The sequence below is a fragment of the Microtus oregoni genome, unplaced genomic scaffold, assembly GCF_018167655.1.
Source record: "Microtus oregoni isolate MIOR12 unplaced genomic scaffold, Mior012 000054F_ref0000373, whole genome shotgun sequence".
NCBI classification, from domain to species: Eukaryota; Metazoa; Chordata; class Mammalia; order Rodentia; family Cricetidae; genus Microtus; species Microtus oregoni.
Genome location: NW_024543830.1, coordinates 13,632,468 through 13,660,461, shown reverse-complemented (window position 1 = coordinate 13,660,461; position 27,994 = coordinate 13,632,468). Strand labels below are relative to the sequence as shown.

The following is a 27,994-nucleotide window of genomic DNA, read 5'->3' as shown; positions in this document are numbered from 1 at the left end:
TGTGGTCACTTACTTCGACTCTGGACATGGAGATATTTCTTTAAGGTAGAGGTCAGAGGAAACTTTCCCTGGTTACAGAAAGAACCAGTGAAGTCATCCATGTCCAGGGGCTAGACCATGGCACCTCCTAAGTTGTTTTCTATGAGCCACTGAGCCTGTTTAAACAGAGGACATGAGTTACTAGATTATTGTGAATCAAAACTGAGATCTCATCACATCCAATGGACTGAACTTACCTTCATCTTGAAACTCTTGACATTATCATAGCCAACCCAGTCTCTGTTCTTAAAAGCATAGGGTACTTCCTGGGGTGCATACCATTTCTCAGTGGCTCCTTCATCCAGGAAGTTGCAAATCTTTAAACATACAACAGATTCAAATATTTAAATGTCAATACCATAAAGGAAAAATAGCATGCACTTTGTTTTTATTCCTTTCCATTTTTCTTATGAGTTTTATTTGTTTTAAAGAAAATTGACATATTGTTCTCTTTTGCTTCTGCTAGGCATGCCATACATACAGACCTTTGCCCAGGCTATATAGATTATCTCCAGCTGGGTTATATCTACAGTTATTATTATATTTTTATATTCTGTCAGAATCTCAATATATACTTAAGACAGTCTTTAAACTGATAGTTCTCCTGCTTCAGCCTCCTGCAAGCTAAGATTCCAAGTTTAAGGAACCAGGAGTCACAGTAATATACATAGTATATATTTGTAGCATGTAATTTCATTTTTATATATAGTACAAGAAACTGAACACAAGAACAAGCTTATCAAACAAAGTTAGACCTCAAAAGAAATGATAAAGATACAGATATTTCATATACAGATATGTTGTTCATATTTTTGCACTGTAATTTCATTATCCTCTGAATTCCTACATGGTATGATAGATAATTATTTGCCATATATCTATAGTCTTGCTAGTAGATTTAAGGCTATGGTCTAGGTTCTCAAATTGTGGTTTGTGACCTCCACATTGGTCACATATCAGATATCCTGCATATCAAATATAGTTAATAACAGTAGCAAAATTACAGTTATGAAGTAACAACAAAATAATTTTTTGGTTACAGGGGTCACCACACATAAGGAACTACATTAATGGGTCACAGCATTAGGAAGGTTGAGTACCACTGATCTCTCATATTAAGGAATCTTGTATATCCTAAAGAATTTTCTATTAATTATTAATAATGAAATATCATAAAAGTAACACAGTTTTGAATGGTCATTCAGTTTAGGTCTTGCAGACATTGGCCATAATGAACATTCATTTATGGCAGATATTAGCGCTCAGATTAAAGAACTGGGCCTGCAATTCATTGGCCACTTTGAAGATATTATGTGCTGGTGGTTACTGGGGAGAAAGACTGTGAAATGCTAACATAAGTCAGACAATATTTGATTGTTGCACACGTTAACTTTCAATGGCTGTGGTTACCTGCACAAGACCTACCAATATCATCAGCAAAACTTAAGACAGTTCCTATTCCATGTGACAAACTTGTTGAAAATGTTATTGGTGCTTAAAGGCTACTTTGGGAAAGAAATTCAAATTCCCTCAGGAATATTGCCAGAATTGCATGTCTGTGAAGCTATGAATAACCCCAAAGCCGTGAGCAAAACTCATCGCATTAGGTACTTACTAATGACATCAAAAAGCCAGCCAGTGGTGATGCACACCTTTAATCCCAGCACTTGGGAGGCAAGGGCAAATGGATCTCTGTGAGCTCGAGGTCAGCCTGGTCTACAAGAGCTAGTTCCAGGATAGGCTTCAAAGCTACAGAGAAACCTTGCCTTGGAAAACAAACAAACAAAGACACAAAAAAGGAGAACATAAGCAGCTTGAAACACGAAATAAGGAATTCAATGGGATAAAGGTAAGGCATGAGGAGAATTTGGAGGGAGGCATTGGTGAATAAATTTAAGGCCGCCCGCACCACCGAGGAGGCGGAACCAATCGTGACCCCAAAATGGAAGGTCCAACGCACCCAAAATCCTTTAAAGATAAGACTTACTCATGGGGCTCCCTGATCATTGTATGGGTCCTACTGAGGCCAGGAATGACAGCCCAAGGGAAAAGTCCACACCAGGTGTATTCCTTAACCTGGCAAATCCAGTCCCAGAGCAGGAAGATTGTTTAAAAAACTCAGGGACAGGTTGGCACGGAGACAAAAGATGTTTAAGTCACAACAGGGATGGTTCAAAGGATGGTTTAATAAGTCCCCTTGGTTTACTACCCTGATGTCTTCCTTGATGGGTCCTTTAATTATCCTCCTCTTGATACTCCTGTTTGGGCCTTGCATCCTAAACTGCTAGGTCCAATTATAAAAGACAGGCTATCCGTCATCCAGGCCCTAGTCTTGACCCATCAATACCAAAGACTAAGACAACAGGAAACTGAAATTCCATAATTATCTTGAGTAAAAGATTTAACTCAATACTAAAAGAAAATGGGGGAATGAAAGACCCCAGCTTAGCTTCTGTAATGCCATTTTGCAAAGCTTTCACACAAACAAGTGTAAGTTCAAGGTAAAGTCAGTACTCCTAGGCTGCCAAACAGGATATCTGTGGTCAGACACCAGGCCTAGAAGGGGAACGAACAGTTCTGGGAAAAACTACATGTGCCCTAGATAGGGCCAAGTCAGCTATTATCATATCTTCATGTCCCCGAGGAGCTTGTCCCCAAGTGAACCCATCGCCTCATCCGAACTGACCAATGGAATCCCTGTAACCATGCATGCTTCTGCCACCCATTTCCATATAAAAGACCCCCTGCCCAGCCTGAGTGCGCAAGTCCTCCAAAAGGACTTTGCCGCCTGCCGCCCACAGGTACCTGTGCACACCCAATAAACCTCTTGCTAATTGCAAAAAAAAAAAAAAAAACCACACACACACACATTAAAGAAATGCATGAAATATTGAAAGAACGAATAAAGACCTTATTTAAAAGTTCAAATCCAGTTCATTTGAGTGCTGTTGTTCTTGCCAATACTACCTTTACAAGGCTTATAATCAGAGTCTTAGAGCAGAGTTGCTGAGGAATCCCATCAGGACGGGTGAGTGTGTGCCATCCAGGGGCAGACTGTCCCGGGAGAGAGCACAAATCCCCCTCCCCCAGCTCCTTCTGCAGGGCTGTCTTTCTTTCACACGACCCAGCCCCCCAGCACCCCTTCCCAACCCTGCCCTGCTGTATGCTAGGACCAGTGCTCAAGAACAGTTTTAAGCTCCTACACTAAGGCTACCCACCCAGAGTGGTGAGTGCCTGCCTACCGGGCAGGCCTCAGGGTCCCCTGTTAGGGAGCCTGGGCACCTTCAGCTCCTGCACCAGGCTTCCTGTGCCCTTCTGGATACCGCCCCCCCCCCTTGCTCCATTCATCCTTTTGGCCCTGGAGCATTGGGCTACCGGCGGCCCTGTTTAGTTGCTGAGGAATCCCATCTGGACAGGAACGGTTCCTGCTTCTACACTGAAGAGATATACCCTGAGAGTCAATCACAGCAAAGACTGGACCAAGACACCAGGCCTCTCCTGGCCCCATTTGAAGGAAGAGATGGGAAGGCGCCAATGCAAGAATTCCTCCAACAACCTGAAAGGCAACATGACACCACCAGAATCCAGGGATCCCGAAATAAGAAGAATTGTACACCCTACTACAGAAGAAATAGAAGAAATCGACTCAAAAGTGAACTATATGAAAATAATAGAGGACCTTAAACAGGAGGTGAAAAACTGCCATAAACAATTAGAGATTACAAACAAAAAGGTAGAGGAAATGAATAAATCGCTCAAAGACATGCAAGAACACCAAGAGAAACAAGAAAAAGCAATCAGAGTCTTAGAGCAGCAAGAAAGACCAGGAGTAAGCACTCTGTGTAAACATCCACAGAAATTGTGAATATGGATCCCTACTTACTGTGACAATTCAGGGATCTTGTAGCCACCCTCAATGATGGAGATGATACCAGCTCCTGTGGAAGTGATTAACAGCCTGGTCCTGTGTTATTCTAAGGATTCATTCTCAAAAGCTACACGTATTTCCTACAAAAAATGTTTGATGTTTTCATTTTAATTTTTTCAGTTCTTTTCACAATAAACAAATACAGACTTAAATTTATTGCAATACACATTCTCTTATTTTGTCTTAATTTGATATGCACTATTACCTCAACAAATTCAGAAGATTAGATGTTATTACTAAACATATGTATCCCTAATATTATTCATAGGTATTTAAAAATATCACCAAACCAAACATCTAATAACTTGTAGTGGTCAAAATCCAGGCCTTAATATATGGCCAGAGCTGTTCTCTGGAAATATTCAGTTCTCTGGAAATAACTTTCATCGGTGCCCTGCATCCTCTTGCAGTCCTGTGGAGAGCTGCTGCCATTGCTGACTGGATGAACTAGATCACAGATCAAACATCCTGTCTAATGATATGTTGATTTGATGAATTGGGAAGGTGGTAAGAACAGTGTAACAGGTCAGATTCTGTACCTGTTGGAATCTGCCTAGATTCTGTGTGACTTTGTTCCAGTCTTCAATACTTGGGTTATCTCTTATCACTGTTTTTTGGTGTTCTAGAAACTGTTTCTAAAGAAAACTTCAAGAATTTCCATGAACAAGTGGGTCAAATAATAAGATCACTTTACTGGTGAAAGAAGCATAAGAAGAAACGTGTTTTAGCTATCTCCAAATAGTAAATACATAAATACAGCATGATTGCTTTAATCATGTGCTTTTAAAGAAAAATCACCTAGAATCAATGCTGGAAGTTATGATTTTTGCCTAGAAATTTATTTCATATCATTATTCATGTCATAGTTATTCAATAGAAGCAACCTGTCATTTAGTAAGTACAAAGTATTGATACTCTTCAGAAGTTGGGCAAATATATAGTGGTAGGAATCTTATTGAAAAGAATCTATTGCTGATTATGTAGCTGGGTAGATCAGTTGTAGATCAATACATCAAAAATTAAAAATTGTTTATTTTTTCATATAAGTATCATAGAGGGGACTACATTTTTAAAACCTCCAATCTTTGGTTATTATTCTTTGGATTTTTGCCTGAAGATTACCACTTTTCCTGAGAACTTCCGAACAATATCTCAAGTCAGATCCTAAATCATGAAATCTATTATCACCCTTCTTTCTGTGTGTGTTTTCATATACATACTTCACATTCAGTATGTTCAAAGATAAAATAATCTGTTCTCACTACAAATCAACTGTTATTCTATTTTACTCTCAGCAAAGAAATAAATTTTGATATTATTCTTATGTCTGAAAAGTGGGATGATTTGTCAGATCTAACACAAAATGGTCCCCTGTCCTGTTTATGTTCTCTGTCTACACGCCCTCCTTCCTTCTTGTAAAATCATTGGTTATTTCTTACCTCAGTTCCCCCAGTTTACTTCAACAGCTTTCAATGAATTCTTGGTTGCTCACTCTAATTTTTTAAATTTCAAATTAAATTATTAAATGATTATTCAAAAGTCCAAGTTCTGTCATATTTCCCCACTATCTACAAGCCCTCAAAGTATCCCATGTTTTTGCAGGAGAATTATATATCTTTATCTGAGACTAAGGCTCTCGCATGATCAGAAGTTGTTACCTTTGTAAACTCACATGTCTCACAAAGTAACTTGCTTATTAATTTTTATCACTTCATTGTGACAGACCCATCCTTATCTAATTTTATGACAACAGACCTTTTTTTCCCAGACTAAATTCAAGCACGACTTCCTCAGAAGCTCTTTCTAATCCTCCTTCACACACAGTCAGTTACTCGCACATCTGAGTTTCTATCACACCCTATCGACCCCTCTCATTGCCATTACCAAGATGCACCTCAATTGTTTCCTAAGCTACAGTGTTATACCTCAGATGAGAACTGTTTGAAGCAAAAGATTCTGCTTTGTTTTCATCTTCAGCCTGTACACATTAACTACAATTGAGTATACCATGCTCAGTAATAGTAGGTGTTCTGGTAAAATTGATATGAGGTTTAAACTCTGCAGATATGATACTATTATCTAAATGACTCAGGAAAATTTACTAAAGCCCTTTCTATATATTAGTTATTTGTGTGTAACCTAAAGATTATAATGACTCTGGAACTCACAGCATAGACAACATATGAACATGCATTATCATTCCTCACTCGCATGTGGTATAGTGTTCTACATGTTTGTAGAATCAATGAATGATATTTCAGGGCCTATGCAATACTAAAAATTTATAATTATAAATTCAAATTTGGTCTACTCTAAAAGAACCCAACCCTCATTGGAAAGCAGAGACTTTGAATCTTCTAGGACTAAAGGCATTTATCCCTGACTTCCCCACCTTCACCAGAAGAGTAAAGAGATGCTTGTCCTTAGGTGAGCTTCCACCTGACCCAGGGTACTGCCAGTCCAGGTTCAGCCCATCAAACTTGTTATGGCGCTGGAATTTGATGACTGACTTAATGAAAGTCTGACGATTCTGAGCAGTAGACACCATGTCACTGAACCTGAGGGAGACCAAAAAAAGATGAATGAAGTTTTATTTCCAATTACCACATTGGAATAAGACAATTAATAGATAATATCAGATTCTGGGCTGTTCAGATTTGTGAACCTCACCCTAACTACTATTACGTAGCCCTTTCATTTTAATAGCTTTCCATCCTAGCTAAACAATCTAGTGCCTTCAATTACTCTCCAGTTCATATTAACGCAAAGCATGTTTCTTCTGTATGAGGAGCCCTCAATTCAGTTGCTAAAATAGCAGAAAGAAGCAGTAATTACATGACACTCCTCTGACCTGGGGGATTTTATTTACTTAAAGAAATGGCTCTTTGTAGTTGGTAACTAACACACAAAGGATGCCAGCCCAGAACACCCAAATCAATTTGAACTTGTGAAATTCACATGCAGACTTATAAAGAGTGCATTCTGCTTAACTTTAGCTTTCAGTGAAATCAATCAGGACTTAACATAAGTACTCAATGGATATTCTTAATACCTTTCTAAAGATGAGAAGTAACAGAATGAGATTGTGTTGCCACACTAGCAAAGAGTAATTGGCTATATACAGAACTTACGGGATAGATCCAAACTTCAAACCTCCAACGGCCAGGAGAGTTTTCAGCTCTGTGTTCCTGAAAGTCAACAGTAAAAGAGAAACATAAAATCCCTTGATTCCCTTTATATGAAATAGCAGTGTTACTTGTGTATTACTTGTATTATTTGGTGCTGTCATGCCATGAAAAAGACTACAGCTCAGCATAATTTTCCATTACTTTTAAAAATTTTGTACCAAATTTGTTGTTATACTTTTAGTACAAGGTCCTTAACGTAATGTTCTCAACACAAGTTTTGCATGTATTATACTGACTGCATTTCTGTGCTAGTAACTTAGAACCATGGTTATCCCACAGTCTTCCTGATCACATAAAATGACAGATTATTGTAGCTTTATTAATTTCTCAACCTCCACAAACAAATACAAATAAATTCTGCTAGAAGTGTACATCTTCATGGGAATAGTTGCTTTGAGCCATTAACTTCCAAATAACTATGATCAGCAGTTGTGAGAAGACAGAGTTAGAGGCATCTTGTCCCTTCCTTAGAGATTCAGATTCCGTGATCTGAAATGGGGTCATGGATGGCTTTCAGTGTTTGGTTTAGTTTTGATGCAAGGAATATAAATTACAAAAGTAAAGGGAATTTCCTTAGATGAATTAATTTTCAGTTAGAAATCATACCTTAGATTATTCTTACGGAAAGTGTAATTACTGTCAGTAGAAGTCACCTGAGTTTTCCTTGTATTATGGCTAAGCTAAAAAGCACAGTTTGTGGAATACGAGAGTATGCCTTATTTAACAAAGGGAAACGGTAACAGAATAAATCGAATTTTCTGATTCTGGGAAGCAGTGCTACCTAAATTCTAAAAACCTGCAGCTCCTACTTCTTAAATCAGAAAGCTTAGAAGTCTTCTTCCATTTTTTAACCCTTCCAATGCAAAAGCAATCACAAAGAGAGAAAGGAAGACACTCATCCCATATGATCCCACAGTGATCATATCAAGATTTGTAAAGTATTGTGTACTTCCTTGCAATTGACATGATTCTAGACTCTCAGTCAGCAAGAAGTTACTAGAAAATCAGCCTTCTCTATGTGCATGAAAGAAACTGTATCCCAGTCTCACACTGTAGACAAAAGTCAACTGATAGTGGAATAGGAATGTGAACATAAGGTATAAATCTATCAAATTATTGTAAGAAAAGGATGAAGTATCCATTGGAGTCATCTGTGAAGTGGCACTGTTTGAAAATGTTTCTAAATTTACAGGCTACTATCAAAAAGAAAAAGATTTCTCCTATGAATCAGGGAAAAGAAAAATCACCTGCATTAAAGAGATTACATTACACTGGTTGAAAATACTTTAAATTATACAATGTTAAGGAATTAATTTGAATATATGTACCAGCAATGGAATAAACTACATATCAAGAATATGAATCATTCTTGAAAAAGTGGGAAAAGTTCTGAGGTAGACATTTCTCCAAAAATGAAGCCTAACAAGTGAATAAAAATCAATCCAACACATTTCTAAGACAGATATTTAAATTACAACCACATTGAGATAACATCTCATGTCCATCATAATTGGTAAAATAAGAATGAAAATATCCAATTGTGTCAGGGATGTGAATAGAGAAAACACTCGGTACACCATTGGTGGAAGTATAGTTATTAGAATCACATGAGAAAGCACTGTGGAAATTCTTCAGAAACAAAAATATTCCCCAGCAACCACACTGCTTAGTTTTGTTATACAAATTCTAATTGGTCTTAATAATAAAAGCCCAGAGTCAGATATTGGGGATAAATGCAGAAAACAACAGAGAAGTATGGAAGTCAGCCACTGGAGAGAATTTTTACCTCTACTGAATTTTCAGATCAAAGGGGGCAGAATCCTGTCTCCACGCATCCTTAGACCAAATAGCTTTAGCTCCTGTCTCCTCCTGCCTTTTATTCCTCTCTTTATCCAGTCACACCCCTTCCTGTCTCTACCTACTTAGTACTGAGTTTAAAACTATGTGACTACCAAGTACTGGAAGTAAAGGTGTGAGCCATCACTACCTGGTTCTGTTTCTCTTTTAAACTGGGTTAATCTTGAGTAGCCCAGGGTAGCTTTGAACTCACAGAAATTGGTCTCCCTCTACCTTCCAAGTGCTAGGATTAAAGATATGTGCCAGGCCTCTATGACTAGTTAGTGGCTTAGCTTTGCACTCTGATCTTCAGGCAAGCTTTATTTGTTACATCACAGACAAAATACTACCACAGAGTTTATATCTAAATTACATGGAATCATTTTCTTCCCAAAGGATGAGAGCACATGACAGGAACTGTAGCATTATTTACAAAACATAATATATGTTATCACAGAAAGTAACTGACACTGAATGAATGGACAAATGGTGTGCTATATATACATAAACCCTGCCATACTATTTCACCATAAAAAGAATGAAGGCGGCTTTTTGCAACTCCGTGAATCAGGTGGACATTAAATGAAGTGCAAATTGAAGATAAATAAATATCTTTTAGCATCTGTTGCTCCTTCCTCAGCATTTAAATAATTTAAAGAGGGCATAGTAGCATACAGTATCAAAATTCTCTGTGTATTTTCCATCTTTGTGCAGCTTTGTTTTAACCTCTATTTCGTTTATTTTTACTTTTAACTTTTTGCTTTTTGAGACAGGCTCTCTGTATCTTTGACCTGAAGTAACTCTGTAGTCCTTGAATTCTCAGAGATCCGCCTGTCTCTGCCTCCCAGGCATTGGGATTAAAGGTGTACACTACGACACCTTGAACTCACAGAGAACTGTTTGTCTCTGCCTTCTAGGCACTGGGATTAAAGGCATGTGCTACCACACCTTGAAGTCACAGAGGTCAATCTCCCTCTGCCTTTCAAGTGTTGGGATTAAAGGTGTGTACTACCACACACAACAACTCTCTTCCTTTTTTTACTTTAAGAACTTCAACTTTTAGCTTGCATATATTTTTAACACACTGTAAACCATTTAGAAATTTTCTTTGTCTTTGAATCTCTCTTTACTGTATATCTCTCTTTTTCTGACCACATGAGTCTTTAATTTACCAAGCAATCTCAGTAGGACTAAAGCCGTGGCTTTGCCAGCTAGAACCAGTCCATTCCTTAGCTTTCCAGCCTCATGGCTGAGGTACTGGCTGTAGCCATGTTTACTGCCACAACTCTATGGCATTTCAAGGTCCCTGCCAGCAAGTGAGCTACAACAGACAATACTCAAGTCCTCTCTCGGTAGCCGGCCCTCCTGCCTCAAACAGAGTTTGCCCTGGCAGGATGACCCAGAAAGCTGGCATTTTTAAACGGTGCAGCTTTTTTCCTGCTACGGCTGAAAACCAAAAAACATGCGTTCACCTTTTCGTCAACACCGTTTAAATGTTTCGTGTCAGGACCTCTTAATGAGCTGCAGGGTTTTGCAGCTAAAGCTGAGTCAGGAAGCCTCTCTTAGATGAGAGCGCTTGCTTGCCTCTAGCAAGCAGAGTAGAACCGAGAAATTGCTGCTACCAAGAAACCAGGCACAATGCTTTCATTTTGTTCTAGAATTACTTCCCAAGCTGTCTCAGGCTTTATGTGGAAGCAGTTGTCCTCGTGGGCGCCAATCTGTAGTAATATGAGCGGCGGGGCTGCATCCCCAGCACCCCGGCAACCTGGCTAGCTTATGCTCTGAAATAACAACACACAAACTGTATTCATTTAAACACTGCTTGGCCCTTTAGCTCTAGCCCTTACAGGCTAATTCTCACATCCCGATCAACCCATCTCTAATAATCTGTGAGCACTGGTCTTACCGGGAAAGATGCAGCATGTCTAACCTGGCGGCTTGCTTCATCGCGTGCTTCTGCCCGGGAGAGCAGAGCATGGCATCTCTCTCTGAGGCGTCTGCTCCCGAGAGGAGAGCTGTGGAGTCTGAGCTCACTTCCTCTTCCTCCCAGCATTCTGTTCTGTTTACTCCTCCCACCTATCTTCTAACCAATGAGGGCCAAGTAGTTTCTTTTTATTTAACCAATAACCTTCCTCCATCACTAGAGACTTATGTTAATGTTTCTGCCAATAACTTACCCAACTGAATATTCAGCAGAATGGCTCAACCTAGAGAGACAGAAGACACATTTAGTCTGGATCAGTTGCTAGAACCATAAGGATCAAATCCTCTCAGTTCCTCTGGCCCATCCTACTACTCCAAATAAATTTTGAAGCTTTACAAGGTGTGGACCTTGGAGTTATGATTTTCAAAATCCTCTACACCGATTGACAAAACCTAGTAATGTCTTTCTGTTCAATTTTATGTGTCCTAATTGTTATTAAATTTGAAATCTACTACCTCTGCCAGTGATAGTGAATGAAATTTCTCAAAATATTCTCTGCTTAGTGAGCATATACATTCAGGAGCCTCAGTTCCCAGGGCTGCAATGAGAAGAACCTTCCCCCGACCAATACAACATCTAAAGTATATCATTCAGTATCTTCTGGAGTCTTGGCCATTATTGGGAGGCATCTACTAAGAGCCCTTGATGGAGGACATAAGACATTTTGCTTCATATGCCATTTCTAACTACTAAGGAACATTTTAGGTTTGATGATGTTTCCTTTTTGTTTGTGAGGGTCTCTCACTAGGTAGTTTTGGCTGGCCTTCTACAGAAGAATGTTCTGACTGGGTCTCTTGAGTCCTGAGATTTTGGATTTGAACATTATCATATAATTAGAGCATCTCTGCTGTGAACCCATTACACATTGAGCTTTAGTCTTCACTTGACTAAGGTTATGAATCTTTAAAAGTATGTAGGTCACATATTTGAAGCAGAAACTGGTAAATTGTGAACAATTTGGGTTAAAACGCTTAAATCTAATTCTCAAATGACTAAATGTGACAACTTAAGTCATCAATATAATGGTACAAGAGAGGAGAGATGTGAAATAATTCTGAAAAAAAGAAGAGCAGAGAAACTCGGATAGCTCTATCTCAGATTTTAGTGATACCTGTCAAAAAAAAAAGTTCCAGAATGACCACATGAAGCTAAATAGATTGTGAATTTTAGGCAGTGAGAGGACCAGGGCAATAAATGTCTGGGGAAAAAATAGAAGCAAAAGAAGCATCAAACAAAGTAAGATATTAGTGTCATGTCTGTGGTATTAGTGAGGAAAAAGTATCTTCTCAACTATGAACTTATGAGAGCAAGGGAAAGACTGAATAAAGAAAGGAAATTTTCAGTGACAAAATGAAGAATGGCAAAGCATAGTTATAATGTCAATACTGCTTCTTGTCAGATCCTGTGAGGAAAGCATCAGGAAAGACTGAGGCTCTATGTCTGATTATCAGTTCACCTGCGGCAAGAATGAGCTTGGCCATGATGTCTTCAGGACTGATACAGAAGTGTTCCATTCAGTTGCCTTTTTATATCATTTGAAACCTTGGAAAGTTTTCACCAGAATGTGTGCGGCTGGCTAATTATTAACTCAATAGATCCACACTACTGACTTCACTCTTAGTGTTTTTCCAATACCTTTATTGACCTATATGGATAAACTTGTCATGTCTTCTAGAAGTGGGAGGAGACCATATCCTCAGTGAACAACCTTTTAGCTTAGATAATTTTGGCAATTCACAGACATGAATCGCTTCTTTAGGTACAGAAACTCATTTTGTGTGTACTTCCTACTTAATCAAGCAGAAATTCTTATTCTAAAGAAATAATATGATTCCATGTAAGTTGTTAATCAGTTACAAACATCTTACTTCCTTCAGTCATTCCCATGAAAGTCTTAAGGTTGGTTACTGAGCGAATTTCTCCCTTTATGGGTCACTTTCTAAATATCCTGTCAACTCTGGTTCTATATGTGTTAATAGCAGCATTGTTTGTCATAGCCAGAACCTGGAAATAACCTGAATGCCCCTCAACCAAAGAATGAATAAAGAAAATGTGGTACATTTATACAATGGAGTACTACACAGCAGAAAAATATTAATGACATCTTGAATTTTGCAGGAAAAAGGATGGAGCTAGAAAATATCATATTGAGTGAGGTAACCCAGACACAGAAAGACAATTATCACATGTACTCACTCATAAGTGGTTTTTAAACATACAGCAAAGAAAACCAACCTATAAATCACAATCCCAGAGAACTTAGACAACAATGAGGACACTAAGAGAGACTTACATAGATCTAATCTACATGGGAAGTAGAAAAAGACAAGATCTCCTCAGTAAATTGGAAGCATGGCAACCTTGGGAGAGGGTTGAAAGGGAGGTGATAGGTGGGGGGGGGAGCAGAGAAAAACATCGAGTTCAATAAAAATAAAAAAAAAGAAAGTTTTCAAGGTAAGGGTAGAAGACAATTTCTCCTAAGGAGAAGACAATTTCTCCCAGTTCTTCATTGTTGCTCTTATTGTCTGTGCTACTGGGGTTCCACATAGGAAGTGGTCTCCTATGCCCATGTATTGCAAGCTACTTCCCACTTTCTCTTCTATCAGGTTCCATGTGGTCGAATTTATATTTAGTTCTTTAATCCATTTGGACCTGAATTTTGTACATGGTGATAGATATGGATCTATTTTCATTCTTCTACAGGTCAATATCCTGTTATGCCACCACTATTTGTTAAACATGTTTTCTTTCTTCCATTGTATAATTTTAGCTTCTTTGTCATAAATCAGGTGTTCATAGGTTTGTGGATTAATATCCAGGTCCTCAATTTGATTCCATTGGTCAACATCTCTGTTTTTATGCTAGTACAAAGCTGTTTTCATTACTGTGGCTCTGTAATAGAGTTTGTTGTCAGGAATGGCAATGCCTCCAGAAGTTCCTTTATTGTATAGGATTGCTTTGGCTACCCTGGGTTTTTTTAATGAGCTTCACAAACACAATACCTTAATCAAGAGCAGAAATATATATATATATATATATCTTAAATTTGTATCAATAAATCAAGATCCATACCAATGCAAAGGAGTCATCTCTATTACATTTCCCCCTTTAAAAGGAAATAAACATAAATAAGAGTGTTTTGGAATTTGGGCATAGTTCTCTCCAAACTCCTTTTTGCTATTGTTGGGTAAAGTATTGTTGGGTGTTCAAGGTGACCTTTTGGGGGGGGTCTTGGTTCACTAAGCCACATTAGTCTTGAAGGAATCCACAGATTCTCATTCTCTGTGGAAATGAGAACAGAGCTCTTTTCCAAAGCATCATATCCTTAGACCCAAATTTTTATATATATATATAATCTTAATAGCCTGTATAATGAAATGTCTTCCTGTACTTAGCTCATTCATAGTTAAATTTTAAAATTTAAAAGAAAACAAAATAATTTTATGCAAGATCTGGTTATGTTACTATATTCTGGAGAGTAACTAGGAAATAGGGTGGGATGGTGGAGGTGATTATGCTGCTCACTGACCAACAACTAAAAGAGAAGGAGTTCATTTTTGACACTGGCCTTTTCATGGGATACTCTCCTGGGTCTTCAGTAGCTAGGAAGGGGGTAAACTGTAATTCTGTACAGGAATGTAAGATGAAAATTCTGCTACATAAAAAGTATTCCTATTCCTTAAAACAATATGTAGACCAGTGTTGGTGGTATATGGCTTTATTCTCTGCATGCATTTTAGAGGAAGAGGCAGGTGAATCTCTGTGCATTCAAGACTAGCCTGGTCTACAGAGTGAGTTTAAGGATAGCCAGGACTAGAGAGTGAAACCCTGTCTGGAAAAAAAACAACAATAAATAGCAACAGTAATAACTATGTTTAACATTGCTATTATTATATAACTACCTTATGAAACATTCCACGTCAATGCCATATCAATATGGCAATTAAGTAGGGGATCCTTGTCTTACTACAGCTGTTGTATCTCAGCAATTTGGGTTATACAACTGAGCTGCAATTACATTGAGGACAACTTTTTATAACCAGTCATTTCCCTCAATTTTAATGGCGTTTTTGCATCATGAAGAATTCTATGTGGAAAAGTCTGTGTGACATGATGGCCAGGAGGATGACTATGAAGTACTTACTCCGTTTGGGAACACTGAAAACACTAAACATCCACTCCTCCTTTATTTATGATTTTTTAAGGTCATTGAATGCCTTGCAGACAGTTACATTATGTAAGTGCTATACTGTGATCTTGTTTAGAACCACAGGGATGATGTCAATCATGTGAGAACTTAGGTAAGAATCAATGTCATAACACCTGAAGACACAGAAATTGGCAGTATCTTAGTGCTATGGGATAATGTTCTTAAACACTGTAAAAATTTGTCATTCTTATTAGCTTAATAAAATTTTGACTGGCAAGTAGTCAGATAGAAATTATATGTAGGGCAATCAGACTAGGAGAATTCTCAGAAGAGGAAAGACAGAGATGTAGTCATAAGCCAGATGAAGAGGAAGCAAGATGAAGATGCCTTACTATGAAAAAGTACCAAGACACATGACTAAACATAGATAAGAGTTACAGGTTAATTTAAGTTGTAAGAGCTAGGTAATAAGAAGCCTGATCTAATAGTCCCAGAAGTTTATAAGTAATATAAGCCTTGGTGTGTTTCTTTGATTCTGAATAGCTGCAGGATCAGGAGGGACAGAAATTTCCATCTACATCTTAGTTAGAGTTTTTATTGTTGTGATGAAATACCATTACCATGGCAACTCTTATAAAGGAAAACAATTAACTGAGTCTGGCTTACAGTTTTAAAGGTTTGATTCAGTATCATCATGGTGAGGCATAGCAACTTTCATGAAGACGTGATGCTGGAGAAGGAGCTAAAAGTTTTACATCTTGATCTGTAGGCACCAGGAGACTGTACCATACTAGGTTTAGTTTTGGCAAATAAGACTTCTAATCCTGCCCCCATAGTGATATACTTCCTATACAAGACTATACTCTAACAAGGCCATACTTTTTAATAGTGTCACTCCCTATGGGCCAAGCACTCAAATACATAATGCTATGGGGGCCCTACCTACTCAAGTCACCACGTTTCACTCTCTGACCCCCATAGATTGGTAGATGTAACATAATGCAAAATGCATTTAATCCTACTTCAAAAGTTTCCATAGTCTATCACAGTCTCAACAATGTTTAAATGTCCAAAGTTCCAAGTCTCTTCTGAGATCCATGTAATGTCTTAACTGCAATTCCCTATAAATAAAAATAAAAAGAGATAACATACTTCAAACATATAATGGACAGAACATATACAACCATTCGAAAGCATAGGGAAGGGGGTCTAGTGAGGAAATACTGAACCAAAACAAGACGTAGAAACCAGCTTGACATACTCAAAACTCTTCATCTCTATATTGATTTCAAAATGCTCTTCAGGTGTCCAAATCCTTTCAGTATTGTTGCATTGCAACACATGCCTCTCTTCTGAGCTGTTTCCACCTTCTGCTAGCAGCTTTCCTTGGCAGGGATTCCATGACTCTGACATCTATAACATCTTGGAATCTCCAAAGAATCCAGGTTTCACCTTCTCATTTTCACACAGTGACCTCTCTGGGTCTCCTTTCAGGGACACAACCAACACATGCTTTGCCTCAGTGGCTTTCCTTAGTCCTGAAGGGAGATTCTTTAACACCTTGTTCTATTCTTGACTCTAAAGCCAGAAACATGCAGTCTACTCTGCCAAGTTTGTCTGCTTGCTGAGCCTGAACATGGCCCCATTATTCAATTATGCTCTAATTAGATTTCTGTCTTCAATAGTTTCATTCACTGCCTAAATTTAGCTTTCATGAAACTTGCTCTCCACATCCAGCTAGCCTTGAGCTTGAGTCTGTTTCCTTAGAGATGGAAAACCTTCAGTGATGCTTCAGCAGGCATGTGTTGTTATTTCAAGATAGGGTCCCCTAAAGGTCAGGTAACCAAAAACACAACATGGAGCCTGATATTACTGGGAACTCATGCCTTCCTGCCTCCACCTTCCAAATGCTAACATTTCACACATGTCTCCCTGCCTGGAGAACTTATATTCTTAGACCACTACATGGTTGTTTTCAGCATTGAACTGTTTAGTTTATGAACCCAATTGTTTACACTTGGTATTTCTAACAATAAAAAGAATGACTTATATAATTGCTTTGAAATGGAAAGGCACAGTGTCACAGTAAAGTAAAACAGCAACAATATCCTAACGTGTCATTAGAAAACATAGCCACACTCTACTGTCAACAGCATTAAATTCAAACAACTGACCTCAGGGCAGCAGTGGATCTAGATCTGGAGGGAGGCATCTACACAGCACACTTTGTTAACCAGAGACCATATTTCAGCAATATTTTTTTTATATTCCCTTATTTAAAAGATCTTCAACAAACTCCAAATGCATAGAAGTTGAAAAATCCCAGGTCCTTTTTGGAAATGCATTCCCATTTACTCTTATTTATACGATCACCGAATCTTGTGGAAGAGAGGTAGGCTTCAAGACAGTGTAAGAAGAATCAACAGAAAAGGAATTTTTATATTGGGACTCTATTCAAAAGCAGTATTTTCAGAGGCATTGGTTTTGCATTTGAAAAAAAAATTAAGGAACAAAAAAGCCACGAGGAGAGGATAAGTTAAAGGTACATAAAACACATTGTATGCTAATAAAGAGAGAAATTGTGTCTACATATCTCAGAAGGAGCTTCCCTCCCGGTCTGCATTTAAGCATTCTAATTATTTCCTTGGGCCTTATCACCCCTTTCCCTGATTGCTCTTAAATGTTACTCTTGCCTGTGCTAAGAAAGCCTAGACTCTCTGAAGAGTCAATATTGACAAGGAAATAAAATTCTCATGACTACACTTTATTAGAAAAAAACATTGGGCTGAAGCCAAGAAACCACACTGATAAGCATCATTAAGTAATGGCTAATGGAGTGAAAGTTAAAGTTTATAGAAGTAATGTGAATAATGAATGGTGTCCAGGAAGATGAAAAATCAACAAATTGATCGTTTCTCTCAAGCAACAATATTGATTATATTCACGGTCATTCATCCTTTGAAGAGACTTAAACACTCATTTTAACATCCAGTTTTCTTGTAGACTATTTTCTTTATGCTAAAAGCATTTCCTTTTCCTTTGGTCATTTTTTCTATCCCTATGTCTTGTCCCTGTTTATATAACTTCTTGAAATGGCTTTGCTTATTTCCTCTTAGCCCAGGTGAATTCTCTCCCATGATGTATCAATGGGTTATAATGGTCTCAGCACTAAACACCACAGCTAGCATCAGACCCTGAGAACTGTGTGTGATGCCATGCAGATGATTCTTCCCTCAGGGCCACCAGCTTCTTCTCACACTCCTCTCTCTCAGAATGGCTGCAAAGTTTATTCATTCAAGACTGACTAAATTGTTCTGAACTCTTTTTCATCCTCTGCTTTCCACAACCTCTGAATTACACTGTTATATCCTTGATCTCAAGACCATTTTACTTCTCTTTCAGTCTACAACAACATATCTAGGATGATGATCAGAGTGGTAATTTTATCTAGACACATCCTCTGCTTCCTAAATCAGGCTAAGTGTGGTGCCAAATTCTTAGCAGTTTCTATGAAAGTTTATGAATTTCTAGTGCCTCAATGTGACAGCTCTTTATTTTCCTTTTCTTCCTTTCTAGATGATATGTAGTCCCTATTTCATGTAAGTGAGTAGAAGGGTTATTCCCACCCCATTTCTTCATGAAGAGGGTTTCTGTCTTAGTCAGTGTCCTATTGATGTGAAGAGACACCAGGACCAAAGTAACTCTTATAGTGGAAAAACATTTAATTAGCACTAGCTTACAGTTTCAGAAGTTTTGTCCATTATCATCATGGCAAGAAGCATTGTGTAGCAATCAGAAAGACACAGTACTGGGGAAGGAGCAAAGAGTTCTACATCTGCATCAGTAGTCAACAGTGAGAGATAGTGGGCCTGACTTCAGCTTTTGAAACCTTAAAGGACACCCTCAGTCACACACTTTTTCCAACAAAATCACACTTACTTCAACAAAACCACACATTCTAATAGTACCAATCACTGGTACCCAAGCATTCAAATCTATGAATCTATGGAGGCTATTCTTATTCAAACCACCACAGTTTCTTAGCATTTTTTCTCATTGACTCGATAGCTTGTATCAACTCACCTTTCTGAACTACCATCCTTGCAGTTCCTTAGTATAAATCTATTCTTCATGTCTCCAGTTTCAACTTTCTCAAGTTTTCCACCCTATTTAGAATATGGACATTCCCACCTCTTCATTCATCCCATAATTGCTTTTAAAATTTTAGTTTAAACTCTTTCACCACTGTCTGTTTCCCTGGCATTTTGTTAGTACTATTCAAATACCAAATCATTTCATTTTTTGGAGAACTGAAAGATACAGAGCATGGAACCAGGAATGGTTTCAGAATGATAGAGATCAACCCTTCTACTTACATCAAAATCCTTACAATATGTATCAGGAGCATGCAAGAGAAAGTTTTATAATGTCAGTTTCTGATATTGTAAAGCTAATATACAAATGCAACTCTGCAAGCCATTTTGAGTATTGAATAAAATTCCTGTGAAGTATCAAGAACATAATATATTACAAGTCGTAAGTATATAATCTTGACATAGGTACTTTATTATAGTACTAAATGCTCAAAGTTCCCACCATGGCATGTCATGACTGGAATGTCAGAGATTAAGATGTAAGTAGGAATATTGGCATGAGTGCCTAATAGACAAGAACCAGAGTTTGTGCTGGCAGAACAAACCAGGAAGCCAACATTTTGAAATGCCATGACATTTTTTCTGCTACTGTTGAATCAGGAAAACCTCTCTTAAAGGAGCCATGGTGTTAAGCTTGCCATAATGTTAAGCTCTGCTTAACTCTGTTTTTTATTTCCTAGAATTCTTTCCCAAACTCTTTCAGGTTTTAAGTAGATTTATTTGTCCATGTGGGTGCCATTTGTTGTAGGAGGCTGCTTGTTTGTTCCCAGCTGCTCAGCCCCAAAATAATCACACAGAAACCATATTATTTGCAATGCTCTTTGGCCAATAGCTTAAGTGTATTTTGGGCTAACACATATCATAAATTAACACATCTCCATTAATCTGTGCATCATCATGAGGTTATGGCTTACCAAGTAAAGTTCCAGTGTTTATCTCTGGCAGGGCTACATGGCTTCTCACTGATTCCACTTTCTTTCTCCCAGCATTCAGTTTAGTTTTCTCTGCCTACTTGTATTCTGCCCTGTACAGGCTCAAGACAGTCCTTTATTAACCAATGGGATTCATAGCATACAGAGGAGAGTCCCACATCAATAGACAACTTACATTGGTATAGGTTCTTATATATTGATACAAATTCAAGTTATATTTGTTATATTGAATATGCTTTGTTTACAATATTTGTATACCTATGCAAAGTTATTTTTTCATATTGCATGCATGTATAATTCTACCTCTGCTTAAGATATTTTGTATATTGCATACAAATTTTGTATATTGATACAAAAGTAAAACCAGTGTAAGACATTTAAAACTAATAGTTGCTTTTAAAAAGTAGATTCAATAATATACCTTTTTATCTTACTATATCTGAAAAGTTTTTATGGCCCGATAAGCCCTAAGGGGGCAGTTGAAATACCCTGTGGGGGTGGTCCTCAGCATCTCTGGGGAGAGGTCACCATTTTGTGGGCTTTCTTGGAAGTGGAGTCTGGACTGAGGCAACTCTCAGGAGAGGGGGCTTCAGATGGAAGTTCCTCCTAAACATTCCAGATTCTTTGGATATGTGGATGCCAGGGGCTGGGGTGATACTTCTAAGCAAACATTCTAAATTCTTTGAGTATATGAATATCAGAGGCTTGTGTATAATGTCCATCCATACATTTCAGACTCTTTGAGTATATAGATGCCAGGGGCTGAGGTGAAGCTTTAACCCAAACATTCCATACTCTTTGGTGTCAGCAGCTGGGGTGACACTTCCACCCAAATTTCTAGACTTTTTGGGTATAGGGATGCCAGCTGAAGTCTGACTACTTCCTGAAGGCATGGGGTGACATGGAGGAGGGGAGAGTTTGGAGTTGGTGAGCTCACACTCAGCAAGAGGTATGATTGGAGAGGCATCCAGTTAACTGCCATTCTGGAGACCTCAGGCAACTGTTCCTTGAGGGAGATGAAAAGGCAGGTTGCTAGGCGAAAAACTAGACTGTTATTATCAATTCTATATAGAGCTAAGCATGGGAACAGTGATAAACTGCCAGAAAGAATGGGACAGAGAGGTTCTCTGGTTGTACAGAAGAGGCAAGAGTGAATGAATGAGACATGAGAGCAGATAGTCCCTTTAAAACCATATTTTTGTAGACTCCGTAGTCCTTATTTATGGCTAGAAACCAATTATGAGTGAGTACATCCCATATTCATCTTTTTGGGTCTGGGACACCTCACTCAGGATAGTGTTTTCTATTTCCATCCATTTGCATGCAAAATTCGAGAAGTCATTGTTTTTTACCGCAGCGTAGTACTCTAGCGTGTATATATTCCATACTTTCTTCATCCATTCTTCCATTGAAGGGCATCTAGGTTGTTTCCAGGTTCTGGCTATTACAAATAATACTGCTATGAACATAGTTGAACAAATGCTTTTGTCATTTGATAGAGCATCTCTTGGGTATATTCCCAAGAGTGGTATTGCTGGGTCCAGGGGTAAGTTGATCCCGAATTTCCTGAGAAACTGAAACACTGACTTCCACACTGGTTGCACAAGATTGCATTCCCACCAGCAATGGATGAGGGTACCCGTTCCTCCACAGCCTCTCCAGCAATAGGTGAACCTAAAGAAGCTAAGTAAGAAGGTGAACCCAAGGAAAAACATATAGTTGTCCTCTTGGCTAAGGGAAGTAGACCAAATTTCCGGGGAGAAAATGGGATCTTGGGGGTGGGGTGGGATGGGGGTAAGGGGAGATGGGGAGAGAAAAGGTAGAAGGGAAGGAGGGGGGACCTGGGGAAAACAGGAGAATTGGGATAAAGGAAAGGTGGATAGGGGAGCACGGAACCACAATTCTTAGTTAAGGGAGCCACTTTAGGGTGGGCAAGAGACTTGACCCTAGAGGGGCTCCCTAGTGCCCAAGATGAGGTTCCCAATTAGTTCCTTGGGCAGCTGAGGATTGGGAACCTGAAATGACCCTATCCTAGAGCAATACTGACGAATATCTTGCATATCATCATAGAATCTTCATCTGGTGATGGATAGAGATAGAGACAGAGACCCACACAGGAGCACTGGACTGAGCTCCCAAGGTCCCAAGGAGGAGCAGAAGGAGGGAGAACATGAGCAAAGAATTCGGGACCATGAGGCGTGCATCCACCCACTGAGACAGTGGAGCTGATCTACGGGGAGCTCACCAAGGCCAGCTGGACTGTGACCGAAAAAGCATGGGATAAAACCGGACTCTCTGAACATGGCGAACAATGAGGGCTGATGAGACACCAAGGACAATGGCAGGGGGTTTTGATCCTACTTAATGTGCTGGCTTTGTGGGAGCCTAGCCAGTTTGGATGTTCACCTTCCTAGATATGGACGGAGGGGGGAGGACCTAGGACTTAACACAGGGCAGGGAACCCGGACTGCTCTGTGGACTGGAGAGGGAGGGGGAGAGGAGTGGGGGGAGGGGGAGAAGGGTGGGAGGAGGGGGAGAAGGGTGGGAGGAGGGGGAGAAGGGTGGGAGGAGGGGAAGGGAAATGGGAGGCTGGGAGGAGGTGGAAACTTGTTTTTTGTTTATGTTTTTTTTTCTTCTTTTCGCAATAAAAAAAAATATGCACAAGCTGAAGAGTCCGGTGTCCGTTGTTTGAAAGTGTTTTTGCTAACACGGAACAGGACACCATTACAGTTAGAATCTGGTGGGGGAATGTCACAAGATGCCCTTTGAATAATGCTCTTGCAAGCTAAATCAGTAGCTGCAAAATATGTTGGCCCTTGATGAACTTTGGAAGTAGAAGTGAGGGGATCAGGGGTTCAATGACACCCTTGCCCACACAATGAATTCCAAGCCAACCTAGGCTACATGAGCCCCTGTCTCAAACAAACAAGTTATATGTAATATATTTATTATAATAAAACTGGATATACTTTCAACAAAAAAAATAAATAAATAAAACCATATTTTTGTTGCTGGGTAGATTTCCATTTGAGCCTAGAGAGTTGGTACCAATGGTGAAGTTCCAGGAGTCGGTGCAGGTGCTGGCATTATCTGGAGAGCCCTCTATAAGTTAGTCTTGGCCCAGACAGCAGAAGGGACCTATAAAATATGTTTGAAAATGGGTGGGGTTAAAATAGGCTCTGGAGACTGTTAATTTTTTTTCCAGATCACATAAAGGAAGTTGAAAACTCTGAATCTCTAAAGATATACCTGAAACCAGTTAATCCTGGACGATGAAGCCTGTGAAAGATCCACACCTGTTTGTATTTTTAGCAGAAAACTTAACAAATGAAGTAATGCACCACCAGTATCTTAAGTCATCAAACATCATCAGATAGATCTGAGATGTAAATAAATGAGCAGAAATGAGACAGTTTTTTTTTTTTAGTTATACAGGCAATCCCAAGCCTCTCTGTAGTCTTTGGCAAATACCAATCTTAGAAGCAGTACTTGTCTTTAGCTGCTGAGCCCAGAAAGCCTGAAATTTTTCCTGTGGGTCTAGGGTTTAGTTTACTTGTCTTGGCAGGATGAGATGATTGATCCCCCAGTGTAGTGTCCGGGAAGTTGATAAGGTGGAAGGCGGCCTTTTGCTGTGTGTGTGCCTTTGCCATATCCAAAGGTAAGCCTCCAAATGGAAGGTCTTCTACAACCATGTATCTTCTTAGAGGAGCTATAAAAGGCTGCAGGTGTTTTCATGACTCTGTCATAAGAAGCTCTTTTGTTAAATTCCATACTCTCAGGTCTGTAAAGGCACTTGAGAGTCAGGGTGTCATTATTTGTCAGGTATTTAGACATATAAGTTAAATTTAGATATATAGTTTACTCAGTCAGTTACAGCTTACCAATGCTAGTAGAGACAAGAAGATTAGAAGGAGTATGTTAGTAAGCCAAAGTATATTGGAGACAGAATGTCTCCTTGGTAGGTCTAGCACATGTGGGTACTCTTACAAAAGATGGTGCTGAGAGGTTTCTGTTTTGACCTCAACCCAAAATGGTGGCCAGCTACATGTTTGCCTTTTTCCATAGTTGTAGTAATCAGGGGCTATAAGCTTTACAGATTTTTAAAACAACTACACATACACCCAGAGATATAAAACAAGCATACTGTGGTCACATCATTTATACATATATATTAACAGACAAACAGAAAATTTTCCAGGAAACTGTCAGTTGACCAACTTAAAATCCTTGAGTAAGCTGCAGGAGCCAGGCAAGCACACAGGTGGTCCCACTAAGGACCAGATTTGCTGGGGTGATGCTTCCTCCCAAACATTATCTATATCCTCCCTTTTTTCAGACTAGATTCGATAATCTACCTTTCTATTTTATAATTTTTATATCCCTTTTTGTTTCCTTTTTCTTTTCTTTCTTTCTTTCTTTCTTTCTTGCTTGCTTGCTTGCTTTCTTCCTTCCTTTATTTGGTTTTTGTTTTTGAGACATGGTTTCTCAGTAGCTGTGGAGCCTGTCCTAGAACTAACTCACTCTGTAGAGTAGGCTGACCTTGAACTCACAGAGATCTGCCTGCTTCTGCCTCCCAAGTACTGAGATTAAAGGTGTGCACCACTGGGATTAAAGGCATTCACCACCCATTTTGTATGGCAACTACTAGTGTGGCTACTGGAGTTAAAGGTGAGTGCTATTATTGCTACTTGAGTGCACCATAACCTAGTCTGTAAGGCTGAACAGTGGGACTATTTTCCTCTCAGATTTCAGGCGATCTTTATTTATTAAAATACAGTTTAAATGCCACTACAAAATCTCTCCCCTAAGAGCTCATAAAACCCCACAGAAGAAAAGGTAGGTATAGTTAAAGAGCCAGAGAAGGTGAAGGACACTAGGATAACAATGATTTCTTTTTTATTTTTTTATTTTTTTTTAATTTATTTATTTATTAAGGATTTCTGCCTCCTCCCCGCAACCGCTTTCCATTTCCCTCCCCCTCCCCCAATCAAGTCCTCCTCCCTCATCTGCTCGAAGAGCAATCAGGTTATATATCAGCTGAGCAAAGTTTATAAGAACACACAAAGATGAAAGCAGCAAGCATGGGGCCAACAAAGTTCTGAACCTGGTCTTTCATGTATAGACTATAGTTTTCAGCTTACTATTTTATGAAACTTCTGAGTGTAGATGGTGGTCTCTGATTTTATGCCTTCTATTGAGGTTCTTTTACTTTTTGATTTATCATCTGCAACTTCAATGTGATGGATTCATTTCAGCTTATTATATTTCATTTTTTATATTCTGTTGTTGCCACTTAGAAGCCTGTTCTTATCTAATTAGAGACAGAAGGGGAGTGGATCTGCATGGGAATTGAAATGGGAAGAAACTGGAAGGTGTACAGGGAAGAAAAACTGTAATCCAGATATGTTGTATGAGAAAATAATGTACTTTTAATAAAAGGGGAAATCAAAAAGTAAAAGTGACCACTACTGTGGTTCAGAAAAATAGAATTCATATGAAGTATAACCTTCATTCATTGTTGAGTACACAGTTCAGAAGTATTAGACTCAGTCACATTTGTGAGTACAGTTCTCTGGGACAGTCATCCTGCTAACATGAAACTATATTACAGAAGGCATGAAGGTTTTTGTCCTCATAGACAAGCACTAGGGAAATTTGGGTATTAAGCACACCGGATTGTTCATTCAAGAGAAGAAATGCAAAACTTGCTTTCTGCCGTAAAGTTGGAGCAGAAGACTTTCCAACCTGTTGACCTTTCTGCAATCTGCGTGTCCAGAGACTTTCTAGCACTGGACCCTCCTCCATACTCTTCTTGTAAAATTGTTTGTCTTAGTCGATCGATAGTGCATATACTCACTGGAAGGTGCCTTCCATGATAATTTTATCACAACTTGTCACAAACTGTAGTCATCTGAATGGAGAGAACCTCAACTGAAACAAAAATGTTTTCATAAGATTAGTCTGTAGACAAGTCTCTAGGGCATTTTCTCAAATAATGATTTATAGGGGAGAGTATAGCCCATTGTGGGAAAGGTCACCTCTGGGCTGGCGGTTTTGGGTTTTATGATAAAACAGGATGAGTGAGCCATAGAGAGAAAGTTAGTAAATAGCAGTACTTCCTTGCCTCTGTGTCATCTTCTGCCTCCAGGTTCCTGCCCTGTTTGAGTTTCTGTCCTGAGTTCATCCAATGGTGGACTACAATGTGAAAGAATACAGGAAATAAAGACATTCTAGTGCAGCCTGTGAAACCAGCTCTCAGTGATGCACCCAGGGTTACTATGAGAATACATTCCAGAGTAGCAGGACTTAGAAATCTCACATGAACTCTTCAGGCCATTCTCTTTACTCTTCAGTAGCTACAATTTTTTTCATTCTCTTTAGTTCTTAGTTCCAATTCTCTAGTTCTAAATCTTCAGTTCCTGTTCTCCAGTTCTAAATCTTTCGTTCCAATTCTCTCTAGCTTCTTTGTTCGCATAGCTCATACATACATTTTCAGAAGGCCTGAAGCAATAAGAAAAAGAGTTACACCTCATGGTCATAACATGTTCCTTGGGTAAGCAATTGGGAGCAGAGCCATTTAGCATGGCAATGCATAGGCAGAGACATGGTGCTCAGCATTTTCACAGGCAATGGCATTGAAAAGGTCTCAACCCTAAAAATATACTCTCTATCCTATTTGTAACCCCAGACCAGTATCACTGGATGCAAGGCATAACCATCCTTTGTAGCCCTGACTAATTATAAAACTTTACCCACAGTTGCTGAATATAAAACTATTTTTCTTTGGTCTTGGTTAGGACCTAGGCAATAAAAAAGTTAGCTAGCTGAACCTTGAGTTTTATATCATAAATTGAGCTTAGAAGTTGTGTAGAGTGTTAATTGTTAAGGAATTTAGCAGGAAGTGGACACAGGCATAGTTAGAGAAATTGGCATATTATTTTAGGTTGCTTTGTGTTAATAACCTTGATTAGACATCTGAAACTCTGTCCTTCTGTTTGACTTTTAATCTATATACAGAAACAGACTAGTTTGAAATTTTAAATGAGCTGAGGTTTTAAATGAGTTAATTGTATGTAACTTGTCTTGAAGCTGAAAATATAACATTGTCAGCCTGAGCTAATGACAAAAAACAGAGCCTAAGTTTTGTACTGTCTTTGTGGAACATATCGGAGTATATTTCTGTTCATCAAAATTATACAGCTTAATGAGAAGTCATCTTTCTGATCATCTATGGATATATGTGCCCATAAAATTGAGGTGTAAACATGAGATTGCATATACATATCATATAAGATTACATATTACAGTGCAGGCATTGGGAAGATATCATAACTGTTTCTGTACACATGAAAATGCAGACAAGAACAACAGTTGTCAGAGTTGGTGGTCCCAAAAGCCTTAACTGAATGAGGTTTTCCTCCATCAGAGAATTATTCATCTGGTGGGTTGATGTCTGAATTATCCATTGCTATCTGCTGTATTTGTGTCATGACCCACAATAACTCAGGACACCTTTCATTCCCAACTTGCTTTTTAGTCATAATATTTCACCACAGCAATAGAAATCTAAATGAAGACAATGTCACTTGTTCCTTACAGAGAGTTTTGGTGTAGTCACATCTGATCTTTCTTTAACTTACTTTGTTTCCAGATAGTTCTAAGTGTGATTTGCTGTGCACATGGGACTGAGTTAATTATCACAAGAATAGTTTTTACCAGATTGTGCTGTTGTTCTTAAATAAGCTCACACAAACATGAGAGAGAGAGAGAGAGAGAGAGAGAG

At 38.8% G+C, this 27,994-nt stretch overlaps 1 pseudogene; it reads right to left on the bottom strand.

The window, feature by feature from the left end:
* Positions 1 to 5: 5 nt before the first annotated feature.
* On the bottom strand, positions 6 to 16,538 carry LOC121437822 (annotated as a pseudogene).
* Positions 16,539 to 27,994: the final 11,456 nt, after the last annotated feature.